We start from the raw sequence: 24,988 nt of genomic DNA on the forward strand, positions 1-24,988 counted from the left end.
AGTTGCGGCGAGCGGGGGTTACTCTTCGTTACGGTGTGCGGGCTTCTCATTGCGGTGGCTTCTCTTGTTGCAGAGCACAGGCTCTAGGCGCACGGGCCTCAGTAGTTGTGTCACACGGGCTTCAGTAGTTGTGGCTCGCGGGCTCTACAGCGCAGGCTCAGTAGTTGTGGCACACGGGCTTAGTTGCTCCACAGCATGTGGGATCTTCCCGGACCAGGGCTCGAACCCGTGTCCCCTGCATTGGCAGGCAGATTCTTAACCAGTGCCCACCAGGGAAGTCCCAATAAATAGCTACTTTTGACTCCTGTCAGATTTACAGATTTCTTAGCTGTTTTGAATAAGTGAATCATTGATAGGGAATAAAAAATAAGCCTGGAAAGAGTTCATGTTCTCCTTGAACAAGGTAAGAAGGAGCCTTCAAAACTCACTTGTAGAACTAGGAAAAGCTCAACCCTTCTGAAAATGAGTTGCAAATATCTTAGAAAAGGGTGTGTATGCTAATTTCCTGTTTCAATGGAGTAACAAAAGGAAGAGAAAAAAGGGAGGGTCTTATCAAGATAATAGGAGTGAAAAGAAGAAGAAATTTGAATCACAGGGACTAGAAAATAAAAAGAGAGTACCCAGTCAAAATTCCAGCAAGTTACTTTGTGGAAAGCAACAAACTGATTCTACAGTTTATACGAAAGGCCAAAGACAGAATAGCCAACACAATACTTAAGAAGAAGAACAAAATCAGAGGACTGACACTACCCAATTTCAAGACTTACTATAAAGCTAGAGTAATCAAGGCAGTGCAGAATTGACAAAAGAACAGACAAATAGATCAATGCAACAGATAGACAGCCCAGAAATAGACTGACACAAATATAGTCAACTGAGCTTTCACAATGGAACAAAGGCAATTCAATGGAGAAAGAATAGTCTTTTCAACAAATGGTGCTGGAACAACTGGGCATCCACATGCCAAAAAAAAAAAAAAAAAGCAAAAAAGAAAACAAAACCAAAAAATACTAGACACAGACTTTATACCTTTCACAAAAATTAACTCAAAATGAATCATAGACATAAATGTAAAATGCAAAACTATAAAACTGGAAGAAAACATATGGGAGAATCTAGGTGGTCTTGGGTTTAGTGATGACTTTTTAGATACAGCACCAAACAAAAAAATTGATTAAGTAGGACTTCATTAGAATTAAACACTCCTACCCTGGGAAAGACACTGTTAAGAGAATGGGAAGACAAGCCATAGAGTTGGAGAAAATATTTGAAATACACATATCCAATAAGGGCTTGTATCCATAATATACAAAGAACTCTCTCAAGTCCACAGTAGAACCTTACCAAAGAAGATATACAGATGGAAATAAGCATATGAAAAGATGCTGAACATCATATTCATAAGGGCACTGTGAATTAAAACAACATTGAGAGACCACCACAAACCTATTAGAATGGTCAAAATCCAAAACAATGACAATGTCAAATACTTGTAAGAACATTAAGCAACAGGAACGCGCATTCATTGCTGGTGGGAATACAAAATGGTACAGCCTGTTTGGAAGACAATCTAGCAGGAGGGAGGGGTAGCCTCTAATTTCTACTCAATTCTCTAACTTCTACTAAATTTTTCTGCAAACCTAAAACTACTCTAAAATATATAGTGTATAAATTTGTTTTAAAGAGATATTCCTGAAACAAAAGTCACATAAAAATACCAAAAAAGTAAAAAGAAAAACAGAAGTAAAAGCCTACCCTTTAGAAGAAATCATAAGACAAGACACTAAAAGTTAAGTAAAACTGCCAGTAGAATTTAAATGTTTTTCAATGGGTCTATGATTTTTAAATGTAGAAACAGAAACAGCAAACCCAAGATAAAAATATCAGGGGGATTCAATCTCACATTGCTTTCATAGCCAAATCCCATCAGGACCTCAAAATTACATGGCTATTCTCAGTATCCCAAAAATTCATTTGTTTTGACATATGCAATATTCATATTCAACTCTTGTTGATATTATAGTAATTAACAGTCTAGGAGATGGGCCAACCTAATTTAATTAAATTTTCTCAGGGAATCATCATCATACATTAATTAATGTATTACATGCTGCAAAAGTAAAATAACAGAATCATACTTCCATGTTGTAACGATTCCTGACATCTTCGTGAAATTTTTAAAAAAGTTATTTTCCCACTACATGGTATATTGGTAAATGAAAAGGGGAAATGATGTAGAATTGCAGGTTATTGTCTGAAGACTCAATAATAAACAGCTATTTATAGATATTGGCAAATGGCACAGTATTTAAGCAGCCAAATATACCCGCCCTGTGAGTGAGTATAACGCCAAAGAGGAAAATTGGGTTGGCCCTGAAAGCCAAGAAGTACTATAGTTACTGTTTTGGTTTTGGAGGGTTCCTTGGGCATTTGTTGCTATGATTTAGAGTGGTATTTGCTTTTGGCAATTAAATACTCTCTTTTTAAAGGCTTGATCGTTACTTGATTATTATTTATGATGATGTCTTTTCTGTCTGTTAAGATGGATTTTTTTCTAAGTTAGACTGTGGATGGTGTAAATTGACTCTCAGTAAAACTGTAGCATCAAATTTGTCCTCCATCTTTGGGACCAAACACAAATACTTTGTACTTCAAAAGATAGCAGTGGCAGCAAACTGGAGTATGTGGAGTATGTGACAGCAACCATTTTTCCTGGATTTCACATATCTGAGAAGCTTTCTTTCTACCATGCAATAGACAAAATAAAATGTCACCATGTTCCTGAGCCTATAGGACACAGACATTCTGTCATAGTTTCACTGAGTAATCAGTGCAATTTGCTGTGAACGTCTCCACCTGCTCATTACAGTGCAGAAGGAGAGCTATTAAACTCTCTGGTCTCTTTTATAAGGGCAATAATCCCGTTCTGGGGGCTCCACCGTCATGATCTAATTACCTCCCAAAGGCCCCACCTCCAAATACCATCACATTGGAGATTAGATTTTAACATGAATTCGGGAAGGACTCAGTCATTCAGTTCCTAACATCATCTTTACCAACAGAATGCCTAAAATAAAAAAGACTGACAATACCAAGTGTTGACAATGATGTGGAGAAACTGCAACTCTCTTACATCGCTGTGGGGATATCTAAAATGGTACAGTCACTCTGGAAAACAGTTTAGGAGGTTTTTTTTTTTACAGGTACATGATCACGTACCATATGACCCTGCAATATTCTTAAATATCTGCCTATATTAGTTTTATAGGGCTTCCATAACAAATTACCATAAACTTTGTGGTTTAAAATAACAGAATTTTTTTCTCTTATGGTTCTGGAATCCAGAAGTCCAAAATCAAGGTGTTGGTAGAGCAATGATCTGGGTGAAGAGTCTGGGGTGGAGAGGAGAATCCTTCCTTGCCTCTTCCAGCTTCTGGGGCTCCAAACATTCCTTGGCTTGTGGCAGCATCACTCCAATCTCTGCCTCTATTTTCACACCATCTTCTCCTTTTTATCTGTGTCCTCTCCTCTTCTGTTTCTTATAAGGACACAGTCATCAGATTAAGGGCCAACCCAGATAATCCAAGACAAAGGCAGTGTTCCAACTGGATTAAGGCCACTTAAGGTCTAGTGCCCAGAACTCAGACAGTGTCACTTCCACCACATAAGGGGAATAGCTCCTCTTAAGGGAAGGAGCTGCCAAATATCATTGCCATGTTTTTCAATCGTATTTTGTCCTCTGGTCACAATTACATTTTTTCCCACATGCAAACTCACCGTCTCTCTCAAAAGTTTCATCCCATTAGAGTTTCAGACTCAGTATCAAGTTCAGAAAATTATCATTTAAATCATATCTAGAAGCAGATGCTGCTTTTAGGTGTAGACAGGTCAAAAAAAGTAACAGGTTTCTCATATCACTCCTCTCCCTCAAATCCTTCAATGTTTTCCCATTGCCCTGAAAATAAAATCCAAACTTCCAGTAATGTCCTATGCAACCCCAACTCCTATCCTATTTCTGCCCCTCACTCACCGCTCCAGACACACAGCCAGAGTCTTCCTCACCACAGAGCCTTTACGGGACCCCTTCCTCTGCATGGAGCCCTATTCCCCAGGTCTTCCCAGGACTTCTGAGCATCTGTGTCTCAGCCCAAATGTCAATGAGGACAGCCCCATCCCTCCTTTCCCCACTCCCAGTCTTACTATGTTCAATGTTCCTCTTTCCTTTTCTTCATGTTATTTATAACTATCTGAAATTATTTCTTATTTTCAGCTTTTCATTGTGTTGCTTCTCCTGCTACTGCAAGAATGCAAGTTTGATAAACACATATGCCTTCTTTCTTTTATTAATCACTGTCTACCAAAACTTAGAGCACAACCGGATAGACATTCAATGCACTACGGAAGCAATATTGCTCTGTTATTAATGGAATAAAAGTTTAAGACTAGCCTGACCTTTTCTGTAGCTAATTCCATAGAAAGGTTTTCTCGACCGAACCTTGCATGCATTTATTCTAATACTTGGTGTTTCAACGTTACCGAGATGCAATTCACACATTATACAACGGACGCATTTAAAGTGTATAATTCAGTGTTTTTCAGTATATTTAGAGTTGTGCACCCATCACCCCAAAGAATATTTTCATCACACACAAAAGAAACCCCATATCTATTAGCAAGCACTCCTCATTCTTATCCCCTTCCCCTAGGCAACCACTAATCTCCTCTCTGTCTCTATTGATTTATCTCTTTTGGACATTTCATATAAACAGATTCATACATGTATTTTTTTTTGACTGGTTTCTTTCACTTAACAGATTGTCTTCAAAGTTCATCTGTATCATAGCATGTATCAGCACTTTATTTCTTTTCATTGTTGAATAATACTCTATTATATGCATGTACCATATTTTGTTTATCCATTCATCAGTTTATGGACATTTGGGTTGTTTCCAGTTTTGGTTATTTTGAATTGTTATGAATTATTATTACTATTTTGAATATTATTTTAATATTATTATTTTGAATTATTTTTAATCTAATTATTTATTTTGGTTATTATGAATAATACTGCTATATTTATTTACAGGTTTTTGTGTGGACATATGTTTTCATTTCTCTTGGGTATATATACCTAAAAGTGGGATTGTTGGGTCGTAATGGTAACTCTATGCTTTACATTTTGAAGAATGGCCAAACTGGATTTCTAAAGATCCTTCACCCTTTTACACCCTCACCTGCCATGTACGAGAGTTTCAATTTCTCCACATCCTCACCGACACTTGCTATTGTCTGTCTTTTTGATTATAGCCATACTAGTCTGTGTGTAGTGGTAGCTTATCGTGGTTTTGATTTGCATTTTCTTAATGACTAATGGTATTGAATATCTTTCCATGTGTCTGTTAACCATTTTTTCATCTTGGAGCAATGTCTGTTCAGATCCTTTGCTTTTTTTTTTTGCGGTACGCGGGCCTCTCACTGTTGTGGCGTCTCCCGTTGCGGAGCACAGGCTCTGGACGCGCAGGCTCAGCGGCCATGGCTCACGGGCCCAGCCGCTCCACGGCATGTGGGATCTTCCCGGACCGGGGCACGAACCCGCGTCCCCTGCATCGGCAGGCGGACTCTCAACCACTGCACCACCAGGGAAGCCCTCCTTTGCTTTTCTTACCTGGGTTATTTGTGCTTTTAATTATTGAGTTGTATAACTTTGTATATATTCAAAATGCAAGTTCCTTATCAGATACATGACTTGCAAATATCTTCTCCTTTTCTGTTGATTGTTCATGTTCTTGATGGTGTAGTTTGCAGCACACCATTCCTTAATTTTGGTGATGTTCATACTGGTTTTTATTACAAGAATTTATCTTTATCAGTAAGATAGGCATATAGCATCCTAGAGGACATTAAATCTGTGTCATATAATGAACACTACCTAGATGAGTTTACTTAGGATGATGGTTTTGATAAACAGTGAACATTTTTTTTCCAGGATAAATTCACTATAGAAAACCTTGGGGGAACAACTCTTATGTAACTATCTGATATAGTCATATTTCAGCTACCCTTCTGAGAATTCACCAGAGCAATGAAACTTCTCTGGCCATTATAATACTAAAGCACTTACCATATTTGTTTAGCACAATCAGCTGTAGTAGAATCAGCTGTAGTAGAATCAGCTTCACAAAAGGGAACTTTCAGGTTGGTTAAAATATGTGTTAATCAAAGAAGTTATGGTGTTGTGATGTTCCAAGGGACGGGGCTCATGCATTCTTGTTCCTTCTAAAAATCTGCAGATAGAAAAGAAAGAAAGATAAGAGTCACTAAGCTCATAATAAGTGTCAGATACTTTATAAGGCCTTTCACTACATGGTAAAATAATTCATAATAGAGTCATTCAAGAGAAGGTTGGCAGCCACAAATTATGACACGCCTTTGCTTCCCTTGTCCCTATAACATAAAAATGAAGAAGTCATTCAATGTGTCAAAGAAAATTTTGCTGAGTACCTACTGTGTGCCACGTATTGTACTAGATATTACAATTACAAATGTGATCTTATCCTCAAAAGGTGGTAGTTCGGGAAGGCTGAGGAGAAAGATGTAAACAAATAAATACAATGAAGTGTTACTGGCAGAAACAGTTATCTGCAGGACACAGAGATAAGAACGAAAGACAATACTAGCAAGTATTTAGGTGTTTTGCATCGTTATTTCATTTTAATACACACAATAACCCTAAAAGTCAGATTTTTCATTTCCACTTCACAAACAAGAGATATGGGGATCAAGAAAGTTAAGGAACTTTCAAAAGGTCAAAACCAAGTCCTCCCGTTTTTTTTTCCAGTTTGTGAAGTAGCTTCTCAAAGACTCATTCTGCTTATCCCTTCAGTCAGGCTGATCACACAGAGGCCAGCAGTGAATAGACCTGGACGCAGCAGACATTCTGCCAGCTCATCTGTCCACCTGTATCTATTAGTTATTATTATGTTCTCAAGATCACTCTTCTTCACATCTAGACGCACCCTGCTTCACTGTCAGACTACAAAAGTTATCAGGAAGATCTACTAACTCTGGAGAATCTTTTTCAAACAAAGCATTTTGGAGCCCTTATTTTGATCTGAAAATGATAATCTTTGTGGTAAATTGAATCACTGATCAAAATTCTTTACTCACAGGAATTCCCCTGTGGTCCAGTGGTTAGGACTCCGCGCTTTCACTGCAGAGGGCCGGGGTTCGATCCCTGGTCGGGGAACCAGGGTCCCACAAGCCCCGCGGTGTGGCCAAAAAAAAAAAAAAATTAAAAAAAAATTCTTTACTCACACCCTCCCCTACCCTGATGCCTTATATATCTACAAACTTTGCCACGTGCTTTTTCACTATTAATGGCTAAAGTGGGCAGAGTTTAGTGCCCAATCCCATTGACATTGGGTTTGGCCATTGACTTTATTTGAACAATGGAGTAAGAGCAAATATGATTATATGCCAATTCCAGCTGAGGCTGACAAGGTAATGGGTATGTCCACATGAGAATGTCGTTCTGTCGTGAGCATCATGATAGTGATATGAAGAGGTTCTTTTGTAGCTGCTGCATCTTAAGCCTGAACCCCACAGTAAACTCCTTTGGACCAGACCAGAGCCCAGCCTGCACTGAGAAACCCAGCCCAACCCAGATCAGCTGAATCCCACCTGTTCCACAAATGCATGAGAAATGAATGCTTTTGGTTATATGCCACGGAGATTTTTGTGGTTATTATACACACCGAAAGAGCTGTCAGAGACAGCCTCATTCTCTTGCTCATGGGGAATTTAGACTATGAGCATTCCAGATTTACTTACCCAATTTATAACTCCACGTGGCTGCATCAAACTTAACAGCTCAAAAATCACTTTGTTCTCCCCACTTAATGTATTCCCCTTTTAGTTTTCCCATCACAGTAAATGGTACCATTGTTCAGCTAAAAACCCAAGTCACCCTTGACCATTCCACGTCCCTGTTCACCACATCTCACCCATCAGCAGTTTTCCCACAAATTTTCTGGAATTCATTCACTTCTCTCCTTGGCCCCCTACAGTCTCTACTCTGCAACCAGAGCCATGTCTTCTCCTCATCAACACATACCAAGAAGAGAAAGACAAGCCACACATACACGTACACAAAGATATGCTACTTACCGGAGATTGGTATAAGGCTAGAACAGTGGTATCCAATAGAAATATAATGTGAACCACATATGCAATTTTAAATTTTCGAATAGTCATGTTCAAAAACATCAAAAGAAACAGACAAAAACTACTTAATGATATGTTTTATTTAATATATTAAAAATGTAATCATTTCAACAAGTAATTAGTATAAAACTTGGTAATAAGGTAGCTTACATTTTTTTAATACTGGCTTCAAATTCGATTTTTATGTTAACACAAAACATCTCAGTTTAGACAAGTCCCATTTCAAGTGCTCAACAGCATGTAACCACTGGAGTAAACAACACAGATCTAGAATATATGAATGCTTATAAATCAGTAAGAAACAGAAAACAGGCAAAAGACATGAACATGAAGATGAGTACGTTCAGCCTTCTTTTACTTTGTTCATGTTTATGGATAAAGTATATTTAAAGTGTTTTTCTGAGATCAGACTGAGACAGCACTGGGGGAAGGGGGATCTCTTGTCCTCTAAAAGGAGTAAAAATGGCTACAAAACTTGATTCTCCATAGTCATGATTTTATTTGTTATATAGAGATTAAACAGGCTGGCCACATTACCACTGAAGTTTCATGTTTAGTTCTATTATAATTTAATGGTTATCAGTGTTCTTAAAATTCTAATTATTCAAGATAATTTTTATTCCAATAGCCAACTCATTCCTCTTAGGGAAAACTGAGCTCCTATGTGACAGAATCTTCACCATCAGCATGACATCCACCCCAAAATTAACGAGGGAAAGGAAAAAAAAAATCATGAAGGTGTACAAATTTACATATTTTCCTAAAGCTACAGGAAAAGAAACTAAGCAACCAAGTTTAACTTCTAGTTCATTGCCGACAGCATCCCCAACAAAAGGACATTTTCTTATGTCTTAAGAACATTCACCTTGTTAAGTCCATTTCTTTATATATACCTGAGAGTTCTGTCCTTTTAAAAGAACAATTATTGTAGCAATTCTACTAGATGGCTCATGAGAGTTCTGAAAAGGTTATCCCTTTCATAAATGCAACTATTAGACTTCCTGGAGTTCTTTGTTCATAGAGTTCCCGGTAAGCCTCTTCAGAGAAACAAAAGAATAAGGGAAATAATTATTGAGTCCCAAGAATAAAACTTTTGAAAATCTGGGGTGGGAAAATGACTCATTCTGGGGATGGAAGGGGCTAAACATTTGAGCCTCTCCTAGGGTGCAAGTTCATTATGAGCAGGAAGGAACTGCCAATTCTGCATCTCAAGTGTCCTATGATCCTGACCATGAGATCTAGCATGGATTTTTTCAAGACAGGGAGTAAAATAAATAAAAGCCATACCTGAAGAGTTGGTAAAACAGTAAGAACTACAGCAACATTGAAAGGGAAAAAAAAGAGCCTAGTAGAGGGAGGCCATGTTAGCTATAGGCTAAGAAAGGCGTAATGACACCGGGGACGAATACTGGTGACCACACAGTAAGCCTGTGTGTGATGATAACCACTGGGTCCAAGCCACTCAAAGCCCCCAGTCTGGCCATCAGGATGGACGCTGCCATGGAAACCAAGAGGGGGCTACATCAGCCACCACAAGGGTGTAATAAAGAAACAGAAGAATTTTGGGTGAACCTCCCAGATTTTCCTGCCAAGGTAAGGGAAGTTGTTGAGTGACTTGAGAGCCCAAAGAATGAACTTTGTGGAAACACAGGGAGACAAAAGTTATCTTCCTTTCACTGGCGTCCTCATCCCCTCCCTGTGGTAACCTGGAGATTGTAGGCTCCAAGTCATTCTCATCTTACTTGTTCTGAGCATTGCAAAAGTTTTCAGTTTCCCATAAGCACTTTTTAAAAACCTTTTTTTTTTTTTTTTTAAAAACCAATTTATGGGCTACTTATTTTGTGTGGTAGGTGATTTATAATGTGAAAAATCCCAACCAGTCTAGTTTATGACCAGGAAGATGGTTCTACTGAGCTTTGGAATTGCTGTGCCTGTTCTTTGAGCTATAATATATAGCTCAAGTGTTTCTGGGATATTGCATCAGAACGCAAAATTTGAGCTGAACGATAAAACAAGCAGATTACTTTAAGTGGGGTCTTTTCAAACAATATTTCCCCATTTTCTTTCCTTATTTCTCAGTTTTCCCCTAGGCAGTTAAAAAGTAAAACACTACTTCAGAAGATACACATTTAAACTACATTGTAGCAGGCATGTAATTTGAATCTAAAGCATCCTAAATTACCTGTCCATTAGCAAAAATCAGATCTCATACTCCCCAAACTATTTTGTTTAATTGAAAGTGCTCAAAGAGAAACCCTTTATAAATATTCAAATTCAGTGACTTGAACTAATATAGCTCTATTTGACTGTTCTGTCATGGGATGAAATTGAAAGTAATAAAGCTAATAAGTTAAAGTAATGAACTACCTCCACCTGGATTAATATAGATTAATGGATTAATCTACCTTGATTAATATGGAAAGCCAGTCTTAAAAATTTAAGCAAAACAAGCTATTTCTTTCCTTCTTGGTAGCAAAAATATTTTAAATTAAAAGTACATATTGGGGGCTTCCCTGGTAGCGCAGTGGTTGAGAGTCTGCCTGCTGATGCAGGGGACACGGGTTCGTACCCCGGTCCGGGAAGATCCCACATGCCGCGGAGCGGCTGGGCCCGTGAGCCATGGCCGCTGAGCCTGCGCGTCCGGAGCCTGTGCTCCGCAATGGAAGAGGCCACAACAGTGAGAGGCCCGCGTAGGAAGCCAGACCCAGACAACTGAGATTAGAATACTGCTCAAAGCATATATATTTAGTACCAATCTGTGAGAGTTTAATATTCATGTTTGATGAAAGTATGACAAATTTTTAAATGACTGGACTCTTCTGAAAGAAAAGAGCAAGAGAGAAAAAAATGTAGGAATCCTTGGCCTCTTATAACCACAAAGACATAAATGTAAAATGAGAGCAGTTTATTACTTTAGAGCCATGTAGTATTTTCTTTATTCCAAGTATTTATGTACTTTGAAAATTTCTAAAATAATTTTACATGACCTCTCTTCCCATTGTTGTTGAAAGGAACAATTCATTATTTTATGCATTTATAATTAAAAGGATTAATTAAAGTAATAAATTATAAATAATAGCTGTTTGTTCTTTGAGAAAGACAGTCATTTTTCTTTTTTGGTAGCTTTTACAGCTCAAAATAAAGCTTCTGCTTTTATGATGCCATTAAATGTAATTGATATTCTTGATTTTTCCTATTAGGTTTTATTTGTTTTTTTAAAAAAGAAATATCCATTTGTTCATATTAACACGTTTAGATAGTTCTCACAGCCCATATAAAAATTAGACACCATGTATTTTATATCGATCTACTCAGAAAAATCCATTTGTAGCATAATAGTTTAATTGGTACATTTTAAAATGCAAATCTAGCTATTATTTGTTACTATAATGTAACATAAAAGCCAGAGAACATTTCAGGAAGTAAAGTAACTTTAAAACCCTAATTGTATAACTTCCATATGAATGTAATAAAATTCAAAATTAAATTTTCATCAAGATAAGTTATATGTATGAATATATATATATATAAAGTGCAAATTCTGTAAGTCTTTTCTGATTGACAATGTCATGAAACAATGAAGTAAGAAATATATTCTTAGCACAAATCATTATCTCAACCCACAGTACATGCCTTTACACACAGGGTATTGCTCAGCTGTGTGAATGAAGATAGAAAATAAATGTTTGTGTCATCTTTTCTCAGATGACACAATTCAGTTTACGTAAAGGGCTCTCTAAGACGACTGTCAAATTACTTCCACTAAAAAAAGAAAATATCTACCTAACGCAGGACCCTCCATTTCCAATCACAATCAGACAACTAGACATTTTGAAACAACACTTACTGGGATTTGTATCTTCCAAAAGAAGTTCCTACTAAAAAAGAGACTATGCAACAACAAGTACCTCAGATGCTAATTGTTAAATTCACATCAAAGACATGAACTTTGAAAACCTTAGGTTATGTGCTACAAAAGGTAGCAGAAGGAGCAGATACCAAAGGATTTGGGAAGTAGGCTTCATGTTGCAGAGCATGAAATGGTTGGGATGACGAATGCACTGGAATATACCTCATCGGTAACCAGTAAATACCTACTTAAAAAAAAAATATGTCATGACAGTCGTGATTGCAGAGGGCCATTCGCTAGGGCGTAAAATGCTATTAGTGGTTTACATCTGTTCTTCTATTAATGCAAAGGAAAAACAGCAACTACTTTAAGAGGATGAGAACCCAACTGCTTCCAGTCTCAACAGCAGAGATCACCATTTTGAGTACAAATGTACTTTGAACTCAACCATTTCTCAACAGACTTAGCTGTCTGATTCTCCCAAGCACCTGCAGGGGTTGAAATAGCATTAGATTTAAAGTCAGAAACCATGGGTCCAAGTCAAGATGATGCCATGTCTCACTAAGTACTTTCATCTACATTATTTCACTTAATATTTGCAGTGATTTGATGTGGCAAACATTATCAATTCCATTTTTACAGGAGCATACAAGAGTTTGGAACATAAAGTTCCAAAACTAATAAGCTGCATAACTGGGCTGGAACACAGGTTACCTGATTTCTGGTTCAGTCAGAATTCTCCCATCGTCTCCACATGCCATTCATTCACTCCTTTGCAGTATCGCTATTTGTAGTGGCTCCCTCATAGCTGAGCCATCCTTGTACTGTCCACACAGGAGTTGCTCATTAAACGTTTGTCCAATAAAGATTATATACTGAGCTACACGTATTAGGCACACGTCCCGTTACATGACATATAGCAGTGAACAAAGCAAAACCCGAATCTCGTGGGATTCATATTATGTATATAGAGAGGGGAGGCATGAAGATTTAGGAACAAATCCTTACATATCAGAGGGTGACAAGAATCTGGAAGAAAAATAAAACTGGACCAAGGGAGAGAGGGATAGAGACGTACTATTGTAAATGAGGTGAGCAGAGAAAGGTTCTCCAAAACAGTAGCAGTAGGCAGAGGTCTGAGAGAAGTGGAGGAATGAGCCATTCAGAAATCTGGGGGTAAAGCAACCATACTCCAATAAAAATTAACTTAAAAAAAAAAGAAAGAAAGAAATCTGGGGGAAGAACATCCCAAGCAGAGGAAACAGCCCGTGCAAAGGCCCAGAGGCAGGGCTGTACCTGCTATGATTGAGAGAAAGTGAGGGCACCTGTGTGGTTGGAACACGAGGAGGGAGCCAGGAGTGGCTGGAGATGAGGTCAGAGAGAAGGTTGGCTGGCAGGCCAGGGGGCACACGGTAGGGGAGGTGAGAATTTTGGATTTTACCCCTAGTGAGATGAGAAATTGACAAGAGCGACACAATTACACTTCAAAAAGATCCCTCTGGATCATGGAGCACTGTGAAGGGCAGGAGTGGGGAGAGCTGGGATTGGAGCTGGGAGTCTTCGGAGAGAGTCTGGAGAAGCAGCAGCTTTGACAAGGAGGCAGGGCTGCTGACGGAGGTGGCGAGAAGTGGTCTGATGTTTTGGATTTGGGGACTATTTCTGTTTGAGCCAGTAAAAGGGTTTCATGGGTCATTTTGGCTACTTATTAGTTCAGAAAGCAGAGGTCACCCTTCAGAAGATGAGGAAAAGCTGGTTTAATTTGGGGGTGGTCTGTGGGTATACTTAGACTAGAAAAAGGAATTTCCCGGCACCCACAGCATCAGTACAGCCAAGCTAAGGCTCCTCATTAAATAGATATGAGGTCGGACTTAAGGGGGCTGGCCAGCCAAGCTTATTGAAAACCTACTTGACCTATTGCACAATTTAATTAAGAATTGGATTCTTACTTGAGGGACTCATGGCTTTTCCATAATATCATCTTAAAGGCGGGCAGGGAGGGGTAGCGTGGAATCAACCAGATACTTTAACTTTAAAATGGCTGACACGAAAATGGAGCCGCTTCATCTCTATGAAGAGAACTCTCCGACTCTCATAAGTGATTTTATTTTTAATGCATAGAATCAGTGCCTCCCTTCCCACGCAATTATCTAAGTAGATATAAATGTGCTTTGGAATTGTCTCACTTTCCAGACACCATTACTGTGACTTTGGTTCTGCCATCCTGAAGCCCAGAGTGCGATCATTTTTGATAGCTAGGACTGTTTTTCAGGTGGGTTTCCTTTGAAAAAGAGGAGTTTTCCCCTAGGTTTCCACTTCAAGAAAATTAAATTGAATTGGATTTTCGGGTACCATTAATTGATGTAACAGAGAGAACAGAAATCTGATGATTTGGCTCAAGGCTTTTTTTTTTTAAAGAAAAAGACTTCAGTGGGGAAAGCCTCCAGGCCTAAAATACCAGCCTTCTTGCTGCTTCCACAGCAATACCTGCAGTAAAGAAAAGAAACATGCTGGATCATTTCCCTAGAGGCTGCATGTTTTTAACTGCAGTTTCTATATTCCATATTTCAGAAGAAATCCCAGAGATAGTTTATTTATAGCAAAAGTACATTTAAGAGACACAAACACTGAACAATCTAGAAAAAAACTTTTAAGTATGTTTCACTTTTTTCCCCCCAATCTAAATTTTGATTTCTATTATTTCTAATGATGACATAGAGAAAGCTTTATTTGACAGCATTATGTGCCTTGTAGGCTGACTGGATAATTAAAAGGCTCTCCTTGTGGGCAATGGTGTATTAGGTCAAGGGTGGGTTTTTCTAGATTGAAAAAAATGTGGGTGTTGTTAATTTCATTTTGGAAAATGTACATTGAGATGCACATGTGTATCTAGAAAAGTTGTTATAATATACTAAGAATTTCTTGTCTAGAAGGATATCGACCCCCAGCTGGAAAGCCCAAAGACAAGAGAGAAGGAGGTGATGGGAGAGCTGGTATCCAGAGCATGTGTTCACAGCAGGGGTGATACTGTCCCCAGTGGGGTGAAAATTGGTTCTCAAGGGGCCAGAAAATATTAGGCATTACGATGGTTGGTGGCTTTCTGTGGCAGGCAGAATAACAACACCCTCCCCCAATCCTGGCCCCATCCCATCAAAGAAGTCCATGCCCTAATCCCTGGAAACTGTGCACATGTTATGCTCTGTGGCAAATGGGAATTAAAGTAGTAGATGGAATTAAGTTTGCTAATTCGCTGACTTCAAAATGGGGAGGTTATGTTGGATTATCTCGGTGGGCCCCCTGTAATCACATGGGCCCTTAAGAGTGGAAGAGGCAGATAAGACAATGAAGAGAAGTCACAGATTCAACATTAGCTTTGAAGGTGGAGGAAGGGGACCCCAGCAGAGGCTTGTGGGTGGCCTTTAAAAGCTGGAAACAGATTCTCCCCTTGGTTTCCGTAAAGGAATGCAGCCCCTGCAGCCTCATCATTTTAACACAGTGAGTCACACTTCTATTCCTTCAGATGTATGATAACACGTTTGTGTGTTTAAGCTGCTCAATTTGTGGTCATTTGTTACAGCAGCAACAGAAAACTAATAGACCACCCACCCCGCCCACGGGCCATAGTATATAAACAGATGTATAGTGTGTCTACAGTACTGAAAGCCATCAGTGGGCAATTAGGGAAAATGTCTAAATAAGGGCAATAATGAAAAACTTTTGAGAAACATTGCCCTGGGAGGTGGAAAGCAGGCTCTTCTGCTTGTATTTCATAACAGGGGACATAATCAATGTTTGGATGAATAAATTTTATAGCACCAGGATTTGTTGCTTTCTCTGGAGAAGATCAGAAAATTAGCACAAATAGAGTTATTCCTATATATGAAGAACTAAGAAAATATTCTTCAGGGAAAAGGTGGAGGGAAACAAAATAGCTTACGTGAAATAGAAACCTGAAAAGCACTGACATGGAAGAATGCCTCTATGTACATTCTTGATGGAAGAAAATATTTGAAAGTTTTTAGGCCAATATGTTAATAGTAGGTTCTCTGGGTGGTCGTTCTCTTTCTGTTTTGTTGCTGTTTGTTTCTTATGACTTTCCTACAAGAAAAGGAGGTTTTATATTAGAGGAGGTTTTTACTATATGACAACAGTTGGTACCTAGATGGGGACAAAATTTTATAATAAATACATTTTTAAAATTCAGTTTGTATAAAATGATCAGATACAAGGATATATTGTACAACACAGGGAATATAGCCAATATTTTACAGGAACTATAAATGGAGTATAGCCTTTAAAAATTGTGAATCACTATATTGTACACCTGTAACATATAATATTGTACATCAACTGTACTTCAATTCCAGTTTGAGTTGAGTCTTTATCTTTAAAAGTAGGACAAGAATTATAAAATAAATTTACTTCATCTTATATGTTGTTATTAATTTTATGCTGCAAATAAAACTATATTGTTAGAACTGTGTTCTTAGAGAGTATAGATTCTTGAAAATAAAAGTAGTGCTAATTTTGTTTTTTCTTTCTTTCTTGGACAAATTTATATGATTACTTGGAAGATCTTTCACTTCATGTCTAATAACTGTGGCATAACTAAACAGAGGGTCATGTTTGCAAAAATATTTGAAGGCTTCATTAGTTTTCCCTAATCCTTCTATAATCAAATTATTCCCTTTTGAAACAACTATTCTGTGTTCCTCTTTGTGCATTTTTTTCTCTCCCTCAGTCTCTCCCTCGGTTTAATTGGTAAATTGTGCCATATCCTCATTTGTCAACGATGTGCCCTATAGTTGGAAGAGTTCACCAACATTTCTTTTCATCAAATTCATTACTCCCATACTTTTAAACAAGATTTTCAATTTCATTTTGCATTGGATAATTAGGTGTTTAAGAGTTAGGCATGGAGGAAAATCTGAGTGAGTGCTAATTTTATAATTTTTTAAAAAATATTTATTTATTTGGTTGTGTGGGGTCTTAGTGAGGCAGGTGGGCTCCTTAGTTGTGGCTACAGGGCTTCTTAGTTGCGGCTCGCAGGCACCTTAGTTGTGGAATGTAGGCTCCTTAGTTGCTGCACACGGGCTCCTTAGTTGTGGCATGCGAACTCTTAGTTGCGGCATGCATGTGGGATCCAGTTCCCTGACCAGAGATGGAACCCGGGTCCCCTGCATTGGGAGCGCGAAGTCTTATCCACTGCGCCACCAGGGAAGCCCCTAATTTTATAATTGTTTAAACTCATTAGTTAATAATATTCTGATGACCTTTGTTTCTCTACATAACTTCAAACTGGCAAGAACTTAGATAATGAACATTTAGATAAGACCACCCTGCATGTGAATAATTTCGTAATATTTCATCACACACACATAAATGCACACATACTCTCTTATTTATATTCTGTATCTTATTTTCAAATACATGAGCGTAGAACTTTTGAGAAATCTGCTGCCATACTTTTAAGAGAGATCTCAAGGCTATTTTACCACCACAAAACACAGAGCTCACAGGTTTTTAACGAGAATTTAGGTATATTATGTTAGTTTGATTTAACAACAAAAAAGGGACAAATGTGCGATGGTTTCAGCGTACAAATATACATCCTCATGGATAAGAAACTGAATATATATTGATAGCACCCACAACCAGCAGAGATTCTTTTGGCCTAGGTTCTGGGGACACATAGAACTTACAGCTCAGTGGGTTAATGAAATTGCCCATCTCTATTACTGAAGGTTTCTCAAAATTCTTGTTTAGTCCATTGTCTTTAACAATCTCAGAAAATGAGTGTCTTTTCTAAAGAACTGAGGGTTTCCAGGGCAACACACCCACCCCTGCCCCCAGCACTGGACATGTGTCCCTGGTCTTTGATGAGCATCTTGTGGTGGAATCTTCACCCCTGTCTCCAGCAGTGAGGCCTCACTCGATTTTGACATTCCCAAGAGCCGTTTTTCCAGCCCCCGTGTGTATTGTCTCAAAGCAAAGAACGTTAGAACTGAGAGTCTCCTGTTGAACATCGAGCTGTATGTCATCATTTCATGGACAGAGAAACAAAGTGCCTTGGGCACTATTGGTGGTACTGCTGACAGCAGAGCTCATCAGACATAAATGCTCCCAAGGAAAATTCCTCTGAGAAAGGAGGCTGTGAAGATGTGATCGTTCTAAACAATTCTTAATCCACACAAGGCAAATTCCCCCCAACCAGGGTACTCACATTGGTTGAAGGGGCAGAGCCCTGGAGGATGAATTGAAGAAGAAAATTTGCCAGGGCTTCCGAGGACTCCACATCCATCTAGCCCTTATCTGTAGGCTCTCCAAGATGCCCTGGAGTGCCCAGGTAGGTAAATGTTGCTGGAAGGTTGAACACTGTTGTCTTAAGCAAGCAGAAACACCCTTCCAGATGGATCAGAGAGAGCCCCAAGCTTTGGTCAGAACCAAAGTTACCATTGGAGCACATGCGGCTTTGGGCACCTCCCTCTCTATTTGCCCATAAACCAGGCCTTCCTGATCTGTGGGATACATTTCTGAGTAAAGCTATACCCCCCTCACATCCTCACACTTCTCCCTCCAACACCCCTCCCTCCCTCCTGCACCAGAGGACTGGGGCTCCCCCCCTCCTAAAACCCTTTTCTATACATCCCTCTTCCATTCAATTTCACGTTCCCTATTTCCCTTAGGACACACATTTCAAGAGTCAAATCCTTCCAGAAACTTCTCTGGCTTATCTCAGAATGCTTACCACTTTACTCTGTTCTCCCAGCTTTTGGAGAAATACTTTTAGATAGATAGGTAGACGGACATATTAGATACGGCAATATAGATTTGGTTTCCTCTATTAGATTTTAATCTCCTAAAGCCCAAACAGCACATTTTCTTATTTCTTTTATATTCTCCTTCTCCAGCTTTTTACACTCTGTTTCACCCCCCCCACTCCACACACACACACACACACACACACACACACACACACACGTACACACACAGCTCTTTGAACCGCCTTCCTCAGCTCTGTTCCTGGATGAGCTTCTAATGTGTTCTCGGGCTCCATTCTTGCTGACAGCATTCTGGGCCTATTACTTACGTTGTTGAACCCAAGTTTGTGTTCCCGATGCACAGTGAGGCCACATAAAGCAAAACGTCAGAGTTTGGAGCAGAGAAAGGTTTATCGTAAGAGCCGTGCAAGGAGAATGGGCAGCTCGTGTTCAAAAGGCCCAAACTCCCCGATGGGTTTCAGGGGAGAAGTTTTCATAAGCAAAATTTAGGGGGAGAGCTGCAGGGTGTGTGACCCTCCTCTGATTTGTTGGTGGTGATATAAGAGGGTGGTGCTCTAGGAGTCTCAATCATCAGCCTTCTTTCTGGTTCCAACCAGTCTGGGGTCCACAGCTTGTGCTCAGCCTGAAGTTACCATCCTCCACCTGGGTGGGTGCCTTATTTCCTGCAGAAGATCTCAGAGAAATGTATCAAATTGATATGCACATGCCCCCATTGTTGTCTGACCCTCACCTGGCCTGAGTTTAAGGACATGCTCTATTTCCAGAGATTGGAAGTCATGTTTCTTTATCATCTTTAAGACCTTGGATATCAGCTATGCTTTCTCTCACAGGGGATCTATATTGGGTTTATGTTTTCTGGAACATGAAATCCTCTATTCCCTAAAGCAAACGAAAAATACAGAAATTTTCTCTGTCTATTCGCAAAGATCCTTTAAAAACCTATCTTCTCACTATTTATCTGACATCTGTTGCCTACACACATGCACTCCACATCCACTTTCACCAAACAGACCACCCTTACTCTGGTTCCTAAAACCAGAGTCCAGAAATCTCTGCCCCTTCCCAGGAGCCAAGTCAGCGGCTTTCATCTTTCTCCCCCTGAATCTGGGGCTCCCTCCACAAGGGGCAGGAAGAGGAGAGAGCAGAGAACTGTGAAGTTTTTATTGTGTGTTTGAAATTGTCTTGACCAAGGGCCCTGCATGTGTTATCTCATTGAGGACACACGGTGCTCTGAGAAGGAGGTGTTGTCATGTCCATTTGGTAAAGTAGAAAACTGAGGCTCAGAGAGCTGGAGTGACTTGCCTCAGGTCACACACCCAAGATTCAAGTGGATCTGAACCCATGGATCTGAGCTCAGCATTGCTCCCCAAAGGAACAGGATCCATTCATTGTGTGAGCTCGCTGTTCCTCAGAGAATATGGTACAGGGAGGAAAACCCCATGTTCAAGGCGAGGCCACCTTTGACCTAATAAACTTGGGGGTGACTAAGATGCTCTTCAATGCAAACACAGGCTTGACTGTCATTAAGCTGAGCATCCTTAGAAGGATCGTGTTATGTTCTTGTTTTCGCTGTGGTCCTTTAAAGAAGCTCTTTTTTTCCTGTGGCCATGTTTAATCTTACAGAGTCAGTCACTCCCTTGAGGGAAGTTAAGCTGATGGGGTGAGACTGAGTGTGCCACCAATATTTCCAGTCATGACACCAAGGAAAAGACAGTCTTGACTGCCAAGACATTAAAACAAATGCCTTGTCTGCCTCGGTCCAGATAGCAAGGCTGGTGCAGAGAATCTTCACCTCTGAGGGAGATGGAAAGTAGCCCGTGTGGTGACTGCCCCCAGCTCTGCAGGCTGGCGTGAAGCGGAAGAAGTATTCCTTCCTACTGAAGAGATGCTGGACTATGATGTGGAAGCCTGCAGGGTCATGGCCAAGGTGACTGACTCTTGAGAGCTCTGGGGCTTTGGGTGAGCAACTTACTCTCCCTGAGTCTATACTCCCTTAGCTGCAAAACAGGAGATCTTGTACCTCCCTCATAGGCAAAAGAGTGGCTGACTTGGGAATAAAATATTAATGATTATTTTTTTCTTTTCCTTTCTGGTCAACACTAGTGGTCTCGCTACATTGGCAAAATGAGTCCTATGCAACATAAAGATACAGAATGCCACCAAAGTGGCACAGAGTCAGTTTGACAAAGCTCATATTAATAAAAGTATGAGAAAGATGCATTCCCATACACGGAATGTGGGAATGTATCCTCTGGGGAGGGTGACAGGGCATTATGCATTAAAATTAAAAATCCACTTACCTTTTGACTTTGCTCTTCTATAATTTTATTGTATAAGTGTGATGTGGTATGTATGTATGTGGGTGTTTGTGTTCTAAATGTCCAAAATAGGGGACTAATTTTTTAAATGTACAACATTCAAATAATGGGCATTGTACAACTATTTTTAAAAGGATGTATTGATATGAAATAGTATCTAAAATGGATTAAATAAAAAAACCAGTTATTCAGTGTAATGTATAATGTCAACCCACTAATTAAGTATATATATTCACACATATTTATATACATTTTACATACACACAAGTATATATTTATTTATGTACAAAAGATCTGAAGGGATGCCCAATATAGCTGCTGCCTCTCAAGACCTTGTATTTCAAGTGGATTGAAAATACTACTTAATGTCACGCCTGGCACAAGCCAGCTATAGTCAAATGAGGTAGGAGTTGAGGGATACTTGATGAAGGAAATATATGGAAATTCACATATTTACAGATTACATAGAACTTGTATTAAGAAAGCCAGAATCATAATTCCCACTTCTTAGAGTTCTCCATAGTCCTGGATACCTGGGACCAATTAATTGCATACCAGGTGGTAATAGCTATAGCCTAAGTTTCCCAAAATGAAAAAGCAATACACTTAGGAGGCAGCTTCAGGGAAGTATGAGTAGTGGGAAACACTCAAAGCAGTGAGAAAACAGCACAATTGCTTCTCTCCTTCATTTATTTATCAGGGATAAGCTTTGCCTATAGAAAGTAAAGACAAAGTTTATTAATATTTTTGAACTTTTTATTTGACTTTTCAGTGAGAAAGAAGAAATATTGTACCTAAATCCTGGAGTTTATTACCCTGCAATTGTTTATGGCTTTTGTTACACCAAATTTCAGCAGTTGAAACGCATCTCAATATATTTTAAAGATGGCTTTACTTAGGTGACAGCTCATATAAGTTTTATTCCTGAATCGGTCCCCCTTATAGTGGAAAAATACAATTATTTAAATAGACCTCCTTATTTTGATTACAGTTTTGAAGGACTGAACATGAATGTAGGAGAAACTGGACTAGTTTAGCTGTGACGGGCTATGGAGCGTGTACTTTTCTCTTGATGTTAAAAATGTTTTTGAAATATTTTGGAGGCACTGTGTGTGTGTGTGTGTGTGTGTGTGTGTGTGTGTGTGTGTGTGTATGATATCACTTCACACCACATGACAGTTGGCAAGGATGTGGAGAACTGGAACCTTCATACATTGCAGGTGGGGCTGTAAATGGTTTGGTCAATTTTGGAACACAGTTTAGCAGTTTCTTAAAATGCTATACATACACTTACCATATGACCTGACAATTCCACTTCTATCTGTTTACCCAAGAGAAATAAAAACATATGTCCACATAAAAACTTGTGCGCCAATGTTCATAGCAACATTATTCATAATAGCCAAAATGGGGGAAACAACCTAAATTTCCGTCATCCGGTGAATGGATGGTTATAACATTGTATATCTATCTTCACAATGGGATCCTATTCATCAATAATGAGGAGTGAAGTACTGATACAGGCTGCAACGTGGATGAACTTGGAAACTTGATGTTAAGTGAAAGAAACTAGTCAAAAAGACCACATATTGCATAAGCCCATGTATGTGAAATGTCCAGAATAGGTAGGTAACTGTATAGAGACAGAAAATAGATTAGTGATTTCTCAGGGAGTGAGGCTGGGGGATAGGGGTCCAAATGGGGAGTGACTGCTAATTGGGACGTGGTTTCTTTTGGGGGTGATGAAAATGTTCTAACTCAGATTGTGGTGGTGGTGGTGAGGTCTATAAATTTACTAAACACCATGAAACTATACATGTCACAAGAATGAATTTTATGATATGGAAATACTACCTCAATAAAGCTGTTAATGAAGATGGGAAGGTTACCAGTGTGCAGAGGACACTAGCAAGAGGTCCAGACCATGGTCATTGGAGAGGTCTGGACTAGGTATGTAACCAAAGAGCCTTGTGTAAAAAATTTTGCATACAAAGTCTTTATTTTAACAGGACATGAGTATAGAGGAACATGTAATCTTTAACCGGAAAACATTTCACTGCTGAGTTTTCTTTGAAATAATGTATCACGGTGAGAGTGCGCTGTTGGAATGTCCACCTTGACAGGTTGCTCTTCAGATTACTTTTCCCTCAGAACAAGTCGAGTTGTTTCCTTCTTCTTTTTTAAAACAACCATAAATAAATGGAAATTTTTGACATACTGTACAGCACAGTTTGTTTTTTTTTTCTTTAGAGACTGTGGGAAATGTTTTAGATTTTATTCCATGTGGAATTCACAAACAAACAAGAAACATAACAAGAAAAGCCTGTCCAGTCTTACCCACTCTTTTTAACTTTTTCTGAAAGCTGGCTAAGATACCAAATCTGATTCTCTTTTTATCTACCCAAGGGCAAGGATCCTCATTAGCAAGGAGAAAGCTTGCAGAGCTAAGAGGACTAAGTGAAGAATTCAAGGTCATCTCACCAGGGCATGAAATGCTCACAAGGTGCCGAGTTGGCAGTAAGAAGCCAAATGTCCACGGAGTGAAACAGAATACATTTCAGTGCTCAACTTTCACCCGCATTGATCCCTTTCCTAAAAGTTTTGTAAATGAATGATTACAGAACACCAGAATGTGGGCAGGGGAGGAGGGGAGAGTTGAACCTTTGTTTTAATCACAGTGATGGCAGAAATAGTGCTTTAGAAACCTGCACATCAGACTACTCGTTTCAATTCCAAAATAGCGCTATTATCAACCTGATCATCAATTCCAATGGTCAAAGAACACCAGTGCACAAAGAACTCTTGGACGTTGGTTACCTTCTCAACTTTATTGAGGTACAATTTACATATCATAAAATTCATCTATTTTAAGTATAGGATTCAAAGACTTTTAGTAAATTTAGAGAGTTGTGCAACCATCACCACAATTCAATTTTCTCTACAGAGAACATGGTTAGAATCTGAAAAGCTGAAAGAAATTAAAGAAAGGACTTACAGAAGGTGAAACGACCTGTTAAGAGTAAGATATACTGAGTTCAAGAACTTCTTAATTTTTTTTTAAAAAATGATACCATTTATACCATTATACCAAATTATAACATTTAAAAATGTTATACCTTTGGGATTCCCCTGGTGGTCCAGTGGTTAAGACTTCACCTTCCAATGCAGGGGGTGCAGGTTTGATCCCTGGTCAGGAAGCCAAGATCCCACATGCATCACAGCCAAAAAACCAAAACATAAAACAGAAGCAATATTGTAACAAATTCAATAAAGACTTTAAAAAAATGTTATACCTTTTAGGTATATGTTCCTTACTTCTTATTTTTAAATTGAGGCATACCGTTACTGCTATTTCAGGAATATTACCAGAAATAATGGTAAGCTATTCTGGTGCCATCTATGTTTGCTTCAAAAAATAAAAAGTCTTGATGCATGAATTCTCAAAACATTTTAAAAATTGAAGTGTTTGAATTCTGCCTTAAAAATAATTGAAAAAAAGAATAAACCCTTGAGAGGTATTCAGAGATTTGGCTGCTTTATTTGGCAATAATGTCTTCCTTTAAGGAAAATGAAAGACAGATTCATAGAAGTAATCAAACAGGGCTTCCCTGGTGGCGCAGTGGTTGAGAGTCCGCCTGCCGATGCAGGGGACACGGGTTCGTGCCCCGGTCCAGGAAGATCCCACATGCCGCGGAGCGGCTGGGCCCGTGAGCCATGGCCGCTGGGCCTGCGCGTCCGGGGCCTGTGCTCTGCAACGGGAGAGGCCACACAGTGAGAGGCCCGCATACCGCAAAAAAAAAAAAAAAAAAAAAAAAAAG

The 24,988-nt window shown here is 39.1% G+C and overlaps 1 long non-coding RNA gene across 1 annotated transcript; it reads right to left on the minus strand.

Annotated features, from left to right (window-relative positions):
* Positions 1-2,154: 2,154 nt before the first annotated feature.
* LOC113628325 (uncharacterized) lies at positions 2,155-24,338 on the minus strand. Its single transcript, XR_003436010.1, has 4 exons — positions 24,287-24,338; positions 16,008-16,168; positions 6,122-6,284; positions 2,155-3,538 (listed from the first exon to the last, which is right to left on the minus strand). It is a non-coding gene; the product is annotated as an uncharacterized LOC113628325 (long non-coding RNA).
* Between the last annotated feature and the right edge of the window lie 650 nt (positions 24,339-24,988).

The sequence above is a fragment of the Aethalodelphis obliquidens genome, unplaced genomic scaffold (genome assembly GCF_003676395.1).
Source record: "Aethalodelphis obliquidens isolate GAN/ISIS:26980383/991018 unplaced genomic scaffold, ASM367639v1 scaffold23, whole genome shotgun sequence".
NCBI lineage: Eukaryota > Metazoa > Chordata > Mammalia > Artiodactyla > Delphinidae > Aethalodelphis > Aethalodelphis obliquidens.